Genomic DNA, 13532 nt, shown 5'->3' with positions numbered 1-13532 from the left:
ATCAAACATTACTCTCAGCCTAAAAAAAAGTTAAGCTAAGGCATTTTCCAAAAATGTTGTAACAAAGCCTTCATTTAATTAAATAAACATGCTGTGTTTATAGGTTATGAGTTAAGTTTTAGGTGTGAGAATTTAATTTTGGAGTCTTGTGGTAAGACTTGATCATGTTATTCAAGTATTGAACATTAGAAATCACGTATAGGAGCAGAGAATGCCTAAAATTCAGGGTAAAACTCCTAAAAGTGGATGATATTAAAGGAAAAGAAAAACTTTTCCTTGATCCTTCCCAGACCTGTATTTTAATGACAGCACTTCACACCTCATCATTTCTCATTTGAGATACTTAGTTTGATATGACAGTTAGCACTGTGAAACATTCTGACTTAAAATAAAATGAATAAATACATGTATCTGGCACCACAACGATGTATAGTTAAAAGTAAATACTGCTTTCAACACAAGTGGTTCATGATAAAAGTAAATATCAAACAAAATGATTTCAATCAACAAATAAACCAATAAAACAAGCAAAAATAACAATAAAGAAAATATTACATTTTGTCCAAAAACATGCAAAATCTCCCTCAAAGTAATCCCACAAGTTATGCCATCAGTGTTTTCTGTGTTCTAACTATATTGGTAGCCATCTTTTCTGCTCAAATGCTATAATGTTTCAGACCAGAGTTTTACTTTGTATTTGACATACACAGTGGCTTACATTAGGCTACATAGCTCTTTATTGTAGCCTCATTTCTGGTGTTTGCTTGAACAGAAATTGCCTCAGAAGACAACCGCTATTAAGGGAAGCTGCCAACCACGCAGAATCACTACAAAAGGTATGGCCTATCTCTGTCTGCAAATACTGAAACGCACACGCGCGCGCGCGCGCGCCCACACGCAGCAGCACGCACACGCATGCACGGACGCGCGCGCACACACAGAGGTAGCCTTCTGTGCTTTGGCTCTCTTCTGCTGATGAGTTTGCTGAAATCAATACATTACTTGGAAACTGGAAATCTCAGCTGTTTGATTGCACGGTGCCGCGCCGCACCAACGCAGTGGCAGGGGATCTTTTTATTCTCAAAGTTGTAGTTCTCAAGCAGCATCGAGCTTTCCAACAGACCATGCAGCACATTTAAAGCCCATCCCGCGCTTACAGCAGGAGTATAAACAATCATGAAATTGCCAGCTTTAAGTAACTGACGACAACAGGTCTGTTTAAATTAGCGCTCACGTTAGTGCTCACGGTCTAATTTTAATGCTTTTATTTTGTACCAGAAAGCTTCCTGGGGTAACATGGTCTAACCTTGTCCACTGAAAGCCTTTTATAGTCAAAGATTAGTAGTAGCACACAGAAGCAAATAACTCGCCTTTGGGATGTTGGACATTGGAACTTCGCTCGGGGTCTTCCTCTGGAAAACGGCATGAAAATAATTCGCCTCAACTTCTTGGAATTTGTATCCCCATAAATGTAGAAAGAGCAGTGTGGGTCTGCGTGAAGACCCTGCTTGTTAGAGATGTCGGTGCGTCTTTTTCTTGTTTTTTCAGTCTAGTATGCATTCTTCCTTCTCGTTTTTTGGAGACTTCTTAGTACTCCTACTGAGAATCCACATTCGATCAGCTTTAATCACGATTTCCATTCGGAGAGGGAAAAAAAAAAAAACCGCAGACCTGCTCACACCGCATTAAGCTCACCGCGCAAGAAATCCTGGAGACGAAAATAAGCAACAACAACCAAGTTCCCTCGGTGGATTACACCTGGTTCTTCAGCGCCTTCGGTTTTCCCCAGGGTGTATATCCACCAATGTTCTTATCCACCTGTTGGAGGTGATTGAGCGAAAAGCAGCGCCTCCAGAAATAAACGCCGAGCAGCCAGATGCCTGGCAGGCGGTCTGCGGAATAATGCTGCTGCAGACGGGTTGTGCGCACTTGGAGACGCATCGAACACAGTGGCACTGCAAGAGGAAAAAAAACATAAATTAGCAAGTAGCTCAGCCAGACGTTTAGTCTCTGAATGAAAGTTACACTTGACAAACTACATAGTTCACATTCAGCTGCTTGTCCCAGGAGTTCAGTGAATTTGATTTGCATCAGAAGCCAATGAAATTCATTAAAAAAGATTCACATGTAACATTAATCAGGGTTGGTCATTTCTGATTAAAGGGGTTTATAAGTGATAGTACACAATTCTGAATGCAACTCATATGTAAAACTCTCATTTGATGGCCATGTAGAGGAAAGTAACATAAATAGGATGTTCAAAAGATTGATCTATAATTTGAACATTTAAGAATTAGAATTACTAGAAATTACAGCCTCTTGATGATCAGTACCATGATACATAACCTAATTTCTTTTCAAGAAAAGCAACTTTGGGAGATATTGACAGGCTTGAATCAGGCCCACAGTGTTATTGATGATAGCTTATGTCAATTATAGTGAGGATGCCTTTAGGAAGAGAACTGACTGAGACAGCTCACATCCCTTATGTCTTAATTATCAGCGACCTGGACGCACTGCACATGCTTAGAATTGACAACTATCAGTTCGCCACTCCTTCAAATACAGTCCTTTTCCTCTCCCTCCCTCTTTGTTGTAAATTCTTTCTAATAGTGTGTAATGCTGTTGAAAGTCCTCAGACATGTTTAAAGAGTCTCCAGGCCAAACTCAGTCCTTCTGTCTTTCTGTTTGAGAGTTTATGTTGGCAGAAAATGCATTTGAACTGCAGGTCTGGTCACAATGAAATGTCACTGGAGACACATTTGGCAACAGAGAGCTTTTGATTATTCACTGTTTGCTTCTGCCAGGATGGATACACTGTTTGTTTGTGTGGACCGGTCAAGACAGATATATGGCTTTTTGCTGCTTATCCATCTTCTTTTGTACACTTCTCTACTCATTCCCACTTAGTCAAAGGAATCATTCAAAAGTACTGTGTAGTATATTCACTGTAACATCACACGCTGGGTCACCGGTAATAATTTAACATGATCTTTTTATGTACGCTGATAAATACACACCAACTTGGCCCCTTTTCTATTTGTACTTTTGGTATCCTCTTGAGAAATTTCTTAATTAAAAAATAATTTAAGGCATCATGTCCCTGCTGCTAATTTCTTTGATGTACTCTGTGGAGTCAGATTAAATGACTATACCAGTGAGACAGCAGGGTTCCCTGCGCTCAGCCTGAATCCCACATGTAGGCCATTTTAGAGCAACTCGCTGTCTCCCTTGACTCTGCCTTTTTTATCTGGCTCATTCATGATTATTACAATCTTTCATCGGAACAAGGAACGTTTTCCTTTAAGCCATGATCACCTGGAGTTTTACAGATCAATGACTTGAATCAGCTAGCTGAAATTAATTTAGGAACACAAATGCAAAGCAGCAGAGAATTGATCCCAAAAAAGATGCTAGGTAATTGAATCAGATATTGAAATAAATGTGGCATGTTTTATTTGTACTGGTGAATCAAAGACATGACATTTAAAAGTCACTCATACTAAGCTGCTATAGTAGTAATACTCTGCTAGACTTACTATCTGTGTACTCGTGTGTGCACTTTGTTTAAAGAAAGTCTGAAGCAGATTTGGTTGTGTGTGTGTAGAGCACATTAAAATAGCTCCCCTACACAACATTTGTGTGGCTGACTGGTCAGAAAACATGAAATCTTTTTTTATTATTCTAAAAATAGCCCTGAGGTTGATTCTGCTCCCATAAAAAGGCCTTTCAAAGGGGACTGATCAGAACAGACTTTTGAACAACATGTAATACAATGTGGAGAGGGGTAGAAAACCAGCTGAAGATTCCTCCTGCCTCTTATTCCATTTTAAGCTGCCTTTTGACAGTATAGACATTTTGGTGTAATGAAGACAAGGTTTCCTGCACTGGTTGATTGAATTTTACCTTAAGGAGAAACCCAGTATGGCTTCTGTAGCAGACGGATTCAAATGCAGGGGGCTTCTTTACTGTTTTTCTTCATTAGGTGCCTGTGATGGTGAATTACCCTTATCAGAAATGCAGTGTTGTTTTACTTGTTAATAAAAATGTTAGAGCCTACTGAGGAGTGGGCACAGAGGCAGCGTTATTGCTTTAGCTGTTAGTATGAACTATTCTGCTGCTGCAGCACATTCTGTGCTTTTGGTATGTTTATTCAGTCCTAGATCTTCACAGTAATTTTAAAAAAACTTTTATAATTGGTCATTTATGAATAACTGGTGAACAGAATTGTAGTTACAGTTGAGACGGTTCTTCTGAGAGGCAATGCAGGAGAATGTGTGGCAGGTGGTTCCTGCAGCTACAAAGCAAACAGTCACCCTCTTCTTCTGTGAAATGTAACATGGCTGCTATTCCAGTATGAGCATCCAGTTGGCAGTGACAGCTCCCTTTGCAGCATCCCCTCTGCCCGGTTGTCTCCTCCCCCTTTTTCTTGTTCATATCACTCCCCCACACCCTCACTCAGCTGCAGGTTAAACCCCCTTTTTTTGTTGAAAGCTTTAAAAAGAGGTTCTTTAAATCTAAAGTTGAGTTCAGATTCCTGTTTCTCCTTCATCTCCAATGAAATGCATTGCTGGCCTCATTCTAAGTGTCACCCTTTGGCTGAGTTGAGCCTTACTGTATAGCATCTCTTGTCAACATTCTGGTTGCATACAGTAACTTAAAGGTTTAGAATAAGCCCTCTTTTCTTCTGGTTGCATCCGTGGGAGTTGCACAATTTTGTATCAGTTGCTCAGGGCGTTCCCTGAGGTAAGTGTGGCTATCTAAGCTGTTTGAATCCTCATTACTTTCATGCTCTCTGAGGGGTTATTGGGTAATTAAAATTGATCTGTCTCCGTCGTCCCTGGAGATGCAACGAGGCTGAGTCAACCACTCTGGGTCCCCAACACCCACAGTTCATATATGTTACAGTCAGCAAAATTAAAAAGCAGAAGATTACCTCAGCAATGCACAGTTAAGGTTTTGTTTTAATTATTTCCTCATATGGGTTGGACACTGTCATAGGTGGAAACCTAGAATGGATTTTATTTCTTATTCTTTCATTTTTGCATAAGATAAACCAGTCGCCATTTAAATAAAAAAAGTCACATGATCTCGTCTACTAAGAGTATTAGCTTTATTTTGCTGAATGTTTGGCCTTGCAGTTCATGGTTTTGAGAACAGGGTTTGTGTGCCTGATATGGCAGACCACCAAAAACACTGCAAAGACAGCAACTTGTCTTACTTGAGTTTATGGATTAATATTGTGTTCCTCTTCTTTTTTTTTCTTTTTTTTTTTAAATGGCTAAATAGTACACAATAGGCTACTTTTTATACTAGTAGGTACTTTGGCTGCTCTCTTATTTCCTAAAGGGGTTGCCGCAGCATATGGAGCTACGTGTTTGATTTGGCACCAGTTTTACACATGATGTCTCTCCTGATGCAAACCTCCAACTTATCAGGGCCTGTGATCCCCTCAGGCTCGGTTTGCACCTCCTCCCAGTCTTGATCTTTTGTGCTTCAAGCAAAATTATTAACTACTATTCTATTTTTTTTAACTAAACGCATAATATTTCTTTAATTTTTTGATTTCTGAGAGCTTGAACCTTACACTAAAGGCTGGTGTGCATTTGTTGGTTAAGAATAATTAATGTGAAAACACTGAGTTAAGTATGAAGCAATCATGCACATATCCTGAGAGTAATGGTTATGTCTTCTTAAATATAAATACAGTGCAATGAGGACACATTTCAGGGACTTTTGAGAGCTGTTTCCTGTGTGGAATCAACACACTGCAGTTACTTCTCAGAGGTTCCACTATACAGGTAATGTAAACAGTTCTTCCTAAGAAACTATGGCTTGTTGCAGTAGAAATGGCTCCCACTGCTCAGATATCACTCTCCAGACCCCAGAGAGAATAAACAGATTGTTTCAGAATACACACATGTCATCTCTAAGCACATCCTGCGCTACTGTGCACTGTTCACTAACCCTGACTCTTGAAAGAGCAGGTTTGATTCAGCTGCAGTGATCTGTCAAGGACGTAGCAGTTACCCGCAGTTATTTTAGGCTTATGCAACACTATATGTAATGCTACTTTTTTTTTTTTCTTTATTTAATTTTGCACAAAATGTTTCCAGAGGCCTGTATGATATCTTTTTGATTTGTTTGATATTTTTATAGTGCTTTTAAAAGAGCACCGCTGAAAAGCACTGTTTAAAGTTTTTGAACTATGACAGTGAAGGGGCATTTAGAGAGTGTGATAACAGAAACCATTCAAAGTAACATTTTACATCTGAATCCTTTAAAGGCAATGAAAGAGCCTCTCACTGGCTGCTCTTTTGGTTTTGTAGTAACCATGCTATTATCACTCAAATAGAAGTGGTTGCCCTGGAAATCTCAATAGTTTTGAAAACAACATAATACATTTAAACTGCATTACAACAGTTCCCTATTATCTGTCACCTTCAGCTGCGCTTTTGAGTGGAACGCCTGCTGTTAAATTGAATGTCTGTCTGCTTTTAAAGCTACATCATAAGAGAAAAGGGTTTGTAATTTAACATTGCTGAAACTTGCTTTTGCACAAATTAATCCATCACTTTCCCAGCTGACAAGGGGGGGAAAAAAAGAAAGAAAAACTTAGGATGAATAATAAAAGAACAGACTTTGCTCTGAAGAAATGTATTGGCTTACCTTGACACATTTAAATGTAGCAAATTAAATCCCTTCATATCTAACATAATTTTTTTAAAAAGATTTATACATAGTCTGAATATTTACCAGTTTCCTATGGGTTCTGACATGTTGCTTGCAGCATACCTCCTTGTCTAAGGCCATCCTTAATTAGCAATCACTTCTATAAATAGGAAGCAAATGTTGTCCAATATGGCTTGTTGTGAAAAGAGACCTTTTTTTCACATGATATGTTTTCCTGCTCTGGAGGCTTTTTCAAAGTATGCCTTTGCAACAGTTTATGATATGTCAAACTTCAATATTAAGTTTGAGCCCAAAGGTAGGGAGAAAGAGAGAAATATGACTTAAAACTTAAATAAATGATTGATACATCTGAGTATTATGATTTTATTATTTCTGGACTTGATCGTTCTTTCTTTATTATTCACTGTATATTGCTGTATTTCTACCAATACCAAATGATTTAGAGTAATGCAACATAAGTACCACCAGGCAGGGGGATTATACCAGTAAATAAGAGAATAAAATGGCCAATGAGTTCACATGGAAAGTTTATCTCAGGCTTTGTCTCATCAGGCACTGCAATAAGCCTGTCAGGTCACCAAGGCGCAGTGCCTCGGTGGCTTAAAGCTTTGGCTTAGCCTCTACAACTATATTTTAACAAGTGTGAGAGCTAATGGAAAAGATTAGTTAAATCACAAAATTTTGAAGTTTTTATAAATTATTTTGCATCATTTCGTTTAGATCTGCACATCCAGTGAAAATGCCAGAATCACTAATTTCAGCAAGTTCATCCAAATATGACATATGATTAGGTTGAAATGACTCAGCTCTTTAAAGGAACAATAAAAATGCATCAGATCTCAACGAGAAGAAAAAGCATGCTGGATATCTACACTGATATGGAGTAGGTAATGTGTTAGGAATGAAAGGAACCCACATCATTTGATGGAAATGAAAATTATCCATCAACAGAGAGCCAATAATCAAAGTGAAAAAAAATTATGCAGCAGGCTGGTCCATTTTGCCAAAATTTCACTGTAGCAACTCAAAATGATACTCACTAGTTTGTGTGGCATGTCAGGGCAATGTTGGGACATGCTCATAATGAAATGTCCTGAAGATCTCCTCCAGGATCTGAACCAGGGCATCACTGAGCTCCTGGACACTGAGTTGCAACTTGGTGGCATCAGATAGACTGAAATATGTCCCAGAGGTATTCTACTGGATTTAGATCAGGCGAGTGTGGGGTCCTTCATCCTCCAAGAACTGCCTGCATACTCTCACTACATGAGGCCGGGCATTGTCGTGCACTAGGAAGAACCCAGGACCCACTGCAGCAGCATAGGGTCTGACAATGGGTCCAAGGATTTCATCCTGATACCTAATGGCAGTCAGGGTGCCATTGCCTAGCTTGTAGAGGTCTGTGCATCCCTCCATAGATATGCCTCCCCAGACCATCACTGACCTACCACCAAGCTGATCATGCTGAACAATATTACAGGCACCATAACCTTCTCCATAACCTTTCACCTCTTTCACATGTGCTCAGGGGGAACCTGCTCTCAGGGTGCCAGTGGTGGCCCTGCCAATTCTGCTGTGCCAGTTGGGCTTCACAGTGCTGGGCAGTGAGCATAGAGCCCACTAGAGGACATTGGGCCCTCAGGCCACCCTCATGAAGTCTGTTTCTGATTGTTTGGTCCGAGACATTCACATCAGTGGCCTGCTGGAGGTAATTTTCTTGGGCTCTGGCAGTGCTCATCCTGTTCCTCCTTGCACAAAGGAGCAGATAACAGTCCTGCCGATGAGTTAAAGGCCTTCTACTGCCCTGTCCAGCTCTCCTAGAGTAACTACCTGTCTCCTGGAATCTCCTCCATGCTCTTGAGACTCTGTTGGCAGACACAGCAAACCTTCTGGCAATGGCACATACAGGTGCTGGTCATAAAATTTTTTGATAAAATTAGAATATCAAAAAACTTGTACATTATATTCATTCATTACACACAGGCTGATATGTTTCAAATGTTTGTTTCTTTTAATTTTGATGATTATAACTGACAACTAATGAAAACCCCAAATTCAGTATGTCAGAAAATTAGAATATTATGAAAAGGTTCAATACTGAAGACACCTGGTACCACACTCTAATCAGCTAATTAACTCAAAACACCTGCAAAGACCTTTAAATGGTCTCTCAGTCTAGTTCTGTAGGCTACACAATCATGGGGAAGACTGCTGACTTGACAGTTGTCCAAAAGACAACCACCTTGCACAAAGAGGGCAAGACACAAAAGGTCATTGCTAAAGAGGCTGGCTGTTCACAGAGCTCTGTGTCCAAGCACATTAATAGAGAGGTGATGGGAAGGCAAAGATGTACAAGCAATAGAGATAACCGCACCCTGGAGAGGATTGTGAAACAAAACCCATTCAAAAATGTGGTCAAGGTCCCAGAGTCTGGAGGAAGAGAGGAGAGGCACAGAATCCATGTTGCTTGCGGTCCAGTGTAAAGTTTCCACAGTCAGTGATGGTTTGGGGTGCCATGTCATCTGCTGGTGTTGGTCCACTGTGTTTTCTGAGGTCCAAGGTCAACACAGCCGTCTACCAGAAAGTTTTAGAGCACTTCATGCTTCTTGCTGCTGACCAACTTTATGGAGATGCAGATTTCATCTTCCATCTTCCAACAGAAAAATGACACCTGCACACAGTGCCAAAGCTACCAGTACCTGGTTTAAGGACCATGGTATCCCTGTTATTAATTGGCCAGCAAACTCGCCTGACCTTAATCCCATAGAAAATCTATGAGGTATTGTGAAGAGGAAGATGATGCGATACGCCAGACCCAACAATTCAGAGGAGCTGAAGGCCACTATCAGAACAACCTGGGCTCTCGTAACACCTGAGCAGTGCCACAGACTGATCGACTCCATGCCACGCCACATTGCTGCAGTAATCCAGGCAAAAGGAGCCCCAACTAAGTATTGAGTGCTGTACATGCTCATACTTTTCATGTTCATACTTTTCAGTTGGCCAACATTTCTAAAAATCCTTTTTTTGTATTGGTCTTAAATAATATTCTAATTTTCTGAGATACTGAATTTGGGGTTTTCATTAGTTGTCAGTTATAATCATCAAAATTAAAAGAAATAAATGGAATTACTGAAATAAATCAACATTTTCATGGTATTCTAATTTTATGACCAGCATCTGTATTGATGTGCCATCCTGGAGGAGTTGGACTTTCTGTGCAACCTCTGTAGGGTTCAGGTATCACCTCATTTGCAAAACCAGTGAAAAACACTCAGAAAAGATGAGGAGGGAAAAAAATGTCAGTGGCTTCCACCAGCAAAATCATTCCTGTTTGGGGGGGGTTGTCTCATTGTTGCCCCTCCAGTGCACCTGTTGTTAACTTCATTAACACCAAAGCAGCTGAAACTGATTAACAACCCTCTCTGCTACTTAACTGACCAGATCAATATCCCAGACATTTAACTGACTTGATGCTGTACTCTGATTAAAAAGTGTTCCTTTAATGTTTTTGAGCAGTGTAGAAACAGAAGCCATTACCAAGAAGGTAATGGACAAACACTGTTTTGTTATTTCATTTGGAAGCTGTGCAGTAATTGCTTGCATTTGCCAGTTTTCCCTCCAGCTAAATATCAAACTGAAATAATTGTTCTTGACATAAAGACAAGTAAAGTGTTCCGCTTCATCTGCTGTAGCAAAATGAACTAGGGCAGAAATCCTGATATAGTCCAGACTCCGACTCAAATTTTAATATCAGCGTTCAAACAACTACAAATTCAGCTTTCTGTCACTTTAAGCAGACACCAAGAAGTAAAGAGATTTCATGTCAGTAGACTTGAGTTTATCTTCAGTAAGGTCAACTGTTTCTGTCTCTAGAAAAAGTGAATCAGACAGCAGCTAATTCTGAACTTGGAGTCCTCATTACTGTCAGTCTAATACTCAGATCTTGCTCTCAATTGCTTCCTGTTTGTCAAATAAATTACCATAAAATCCCAAAGTTACTATTATTAGTTGTTTTTTTTTTTAAAGGGTGGATCTGCTGGATCATTTTAAACTAGCCAGCCCCTGAGATTGCTTCAGGTCTGCTCACTCTTCTCAGAATCAAAACAAAGCACAAAAACATCAGCAATCTGTTCTTAATCACCACATGTCTGGAATAAACTCCCAAATTAAATGTGGAGAAAATGATTCATAGTGTCACAGTGTCTTTGTAATGTCCTTAGTGTTACATAGTGTTTTTGAAGGTATTTCCCTCTTCTGCATGCCATCTGTCTTTGTGTCTGTGTGAGATTATTCTTGTTCTCCTTTTCAGTTAATTTGCTGTTTATTTTGAAGGTTGCTTCCTCGTGTGGCTTTCTGTGTTTTTATTTCCCGCCTTTGTTCTTTTGCCTGCCCTCATTAGTGTCTGCCTACCTTATTACCCTTCTCTCCCCTGGTGGGAATTCAGTCTGTGTCTGTGTTTCTCAGGTTGTCATTGCGACTCTCTCTTCTTTCTAATCTGATCTGGTTGATTGTGCCCTTCGATTTTCGCTTTTTTATTTTTGGCCAGTGGACTTTCCTGCCTTCGTGTCTGTAGTGCCTTCTGTTGATCAAGTTTTGCAGATAAAGGACTGGATTTTAATGCTGAAGTTTTGTCTTCTTTGGTCATGAAACCTCAAATTATGACACATAGCCTGTACTGCACTATAGATTCAGTATAATTTTAGTCTATTTTTTAAGGAAGTTAATTTTCTTAAATTAATTTTTTTTATACTTTCTTTTAAGCATCCTAAACTCTGTTTCTCTTTATCTTTACTTTCTTTATTCCATTTACATCTCTTATAGAGTACTTTGTGTGACTTTGTTATTGAAAGGTGCGATACAAATAAACTTGCTTTGCCCTCATGTAAAAACAAGCAGCATTTAAAATGCAGTGATTAAATCTACTGTGTGCGTGTTGCAGTAGATTAGATGTCCTGCAGTATTACAGCATTAAGCTCAGAACCTGGTTTGCATAATGCCTGACTCCATCACTTGTGCTGTGTCTGCTGTTTGAATGATAATTAGGGAATGGGTCTCATTACTTAACACTATTACTGATTACAAGGGTTACATCAGTACATCAAGTTTAGTGTTGCACTTTTTGGCTGTTGGATAACTTGGAAGTCACAAGGGATTTTTAAAAATAAGTCAAGGCACCTTCACCTGAGTCAAAATATTATTTTGTAAGACCCCCTCTAGAATGGTCATACAGCTATTTTCACAGTGTCAGTGGTACTCCTTCTGACAAATTTGCTTTTCCTACATTTATTTCCAACTAGCAACTTTCCAAAAATGTGTGCCAGAAATAAGACTTTCAACTTTTTCTTGCAATCTGACAGCATTTATTTGGCACAATACGCCTTCATACTGCGCCAGTGTTGGAAAATTGTAAACTAATTTGCGATTTTATGTCTCTGCCAATAATATGTTTTATTAAGTCACAGTGACCTCCTAATCAGCTCGTCCAGGTGAAAAAAATCTGTATTTTTCAAAGTGTTGAAAGAACTGTCATTCACAAGAATGGGATGGAAGGCGAGATGTTGGACACCGTCAGGCCATTGTTGGCAGTGCGGATGCATAAAAAGAGGAGTTTTTAAAAAAAACCAAAACAAATTTATATCTCTGATTGCAGAAATCTCTGCTCATATCCTGAGCTTCTCTTTTGTTCGTGTTCATATCAGCGCTGCATCTTCAGTATTCAGGCAAATTCAGCATGGCAGGCTTTATGACCGCAACGGCAGTGTGATCCAAACCACTGTGATAAGCATCAGTCAGACTGTCGACTTTTTAAACCACTTTTCTCCCGACTGTCAGAGTTGTTCTGCAGTTTTAAGCTTTGGCAGTGATGCTACAGGCTAAATGTAACGAAGGTTGGAGAGCAGTAAATCATGGTTTCACATCATTAACATAATAATAATAATAAGTTATTTTCTGGTGTTTATTTACAGTTATGGTCAGCAGTTTACATAAACTCATCATGGGCATGGATTTCATGGTAATTTGGGATTTTAATGATTTATTTGAACTGTTCTTGTTTCAGGGTTGAATGACTGTACGGGACACAAGTTTAAATTTAGTTTGGATTTTCTCTAATCCACACAGGGTCAAAATTATACAAACAGGCTCAAATATATACATACACTCACTTAAATATTTTAGCTGCTTAATTGGTGCTGAAGGTTCTTCAATGTCTTTAATAGCCCCAAATTGCCATGACATTCATGTCAGTTTAATTCAATTGATTTTTTTTTTTATATAGCATCCAAATCACAACAACAGTCGCCTCAAGGTGCTTTATCTTATTTCTCCCATCTGTTGTTTTTATTAATGGGTGTATTATGTGTTGCCTACACAGGACCATTGAATTACTACACAGAACTAAATATAGTTTGAGAACTGGCTTTAACAGAATGGTAAATTCATTTAATTGAAATGCTTTGGTTTATATTTCCATTGAACTGATTTCCAGTGACTGGCCTGTGAAATACGCAGTACACAGCCCGTCTGTGCCAGAGGCATGTGGCTTCTCTTAAATTATGTTTTGATGCTATTTCCTTTTAAAATATCACTGCCACCGCAGGTGTGTTTTCTATTTCCTTCTGCAGCTGATTTCCTCCCTCACCTCAAGCACATGCAAATCAGCAGATCTGGAAGCCTGAAATCATTTGCCTTTAAAATGGTATCATTCTTTAAAATGGTGGGCATGCAGCAGTTTTTATTCCCAGTGCAACACAATTTCAGAGAGGAAAGTCATTTTAAAAAAAAAAAGAGTCTTTTTTTTTTTTTTTTTAAAGCAGGGCACCATTGTGAGATCCAGC

Source organism: Archocentrus centrarchus, chromosome 14 (genome assembly GCF_007364275.1).
Source record: "Archocentrus centrarchus isolate MPI-CPG fArcCen1 chromosome 14, fArcCen1, whole genome shotgun sequence".
NCBI classification, from domain to species: domain Eukaryota; kingdom Metazoa; phylum Chordata; class Actinopteri; order Cichliformes; family Cichlidae; genus Archocentrus; species Archocentrus centrarchus.
Note: the sequence above shows the minus strand (reverse complement) of the source record.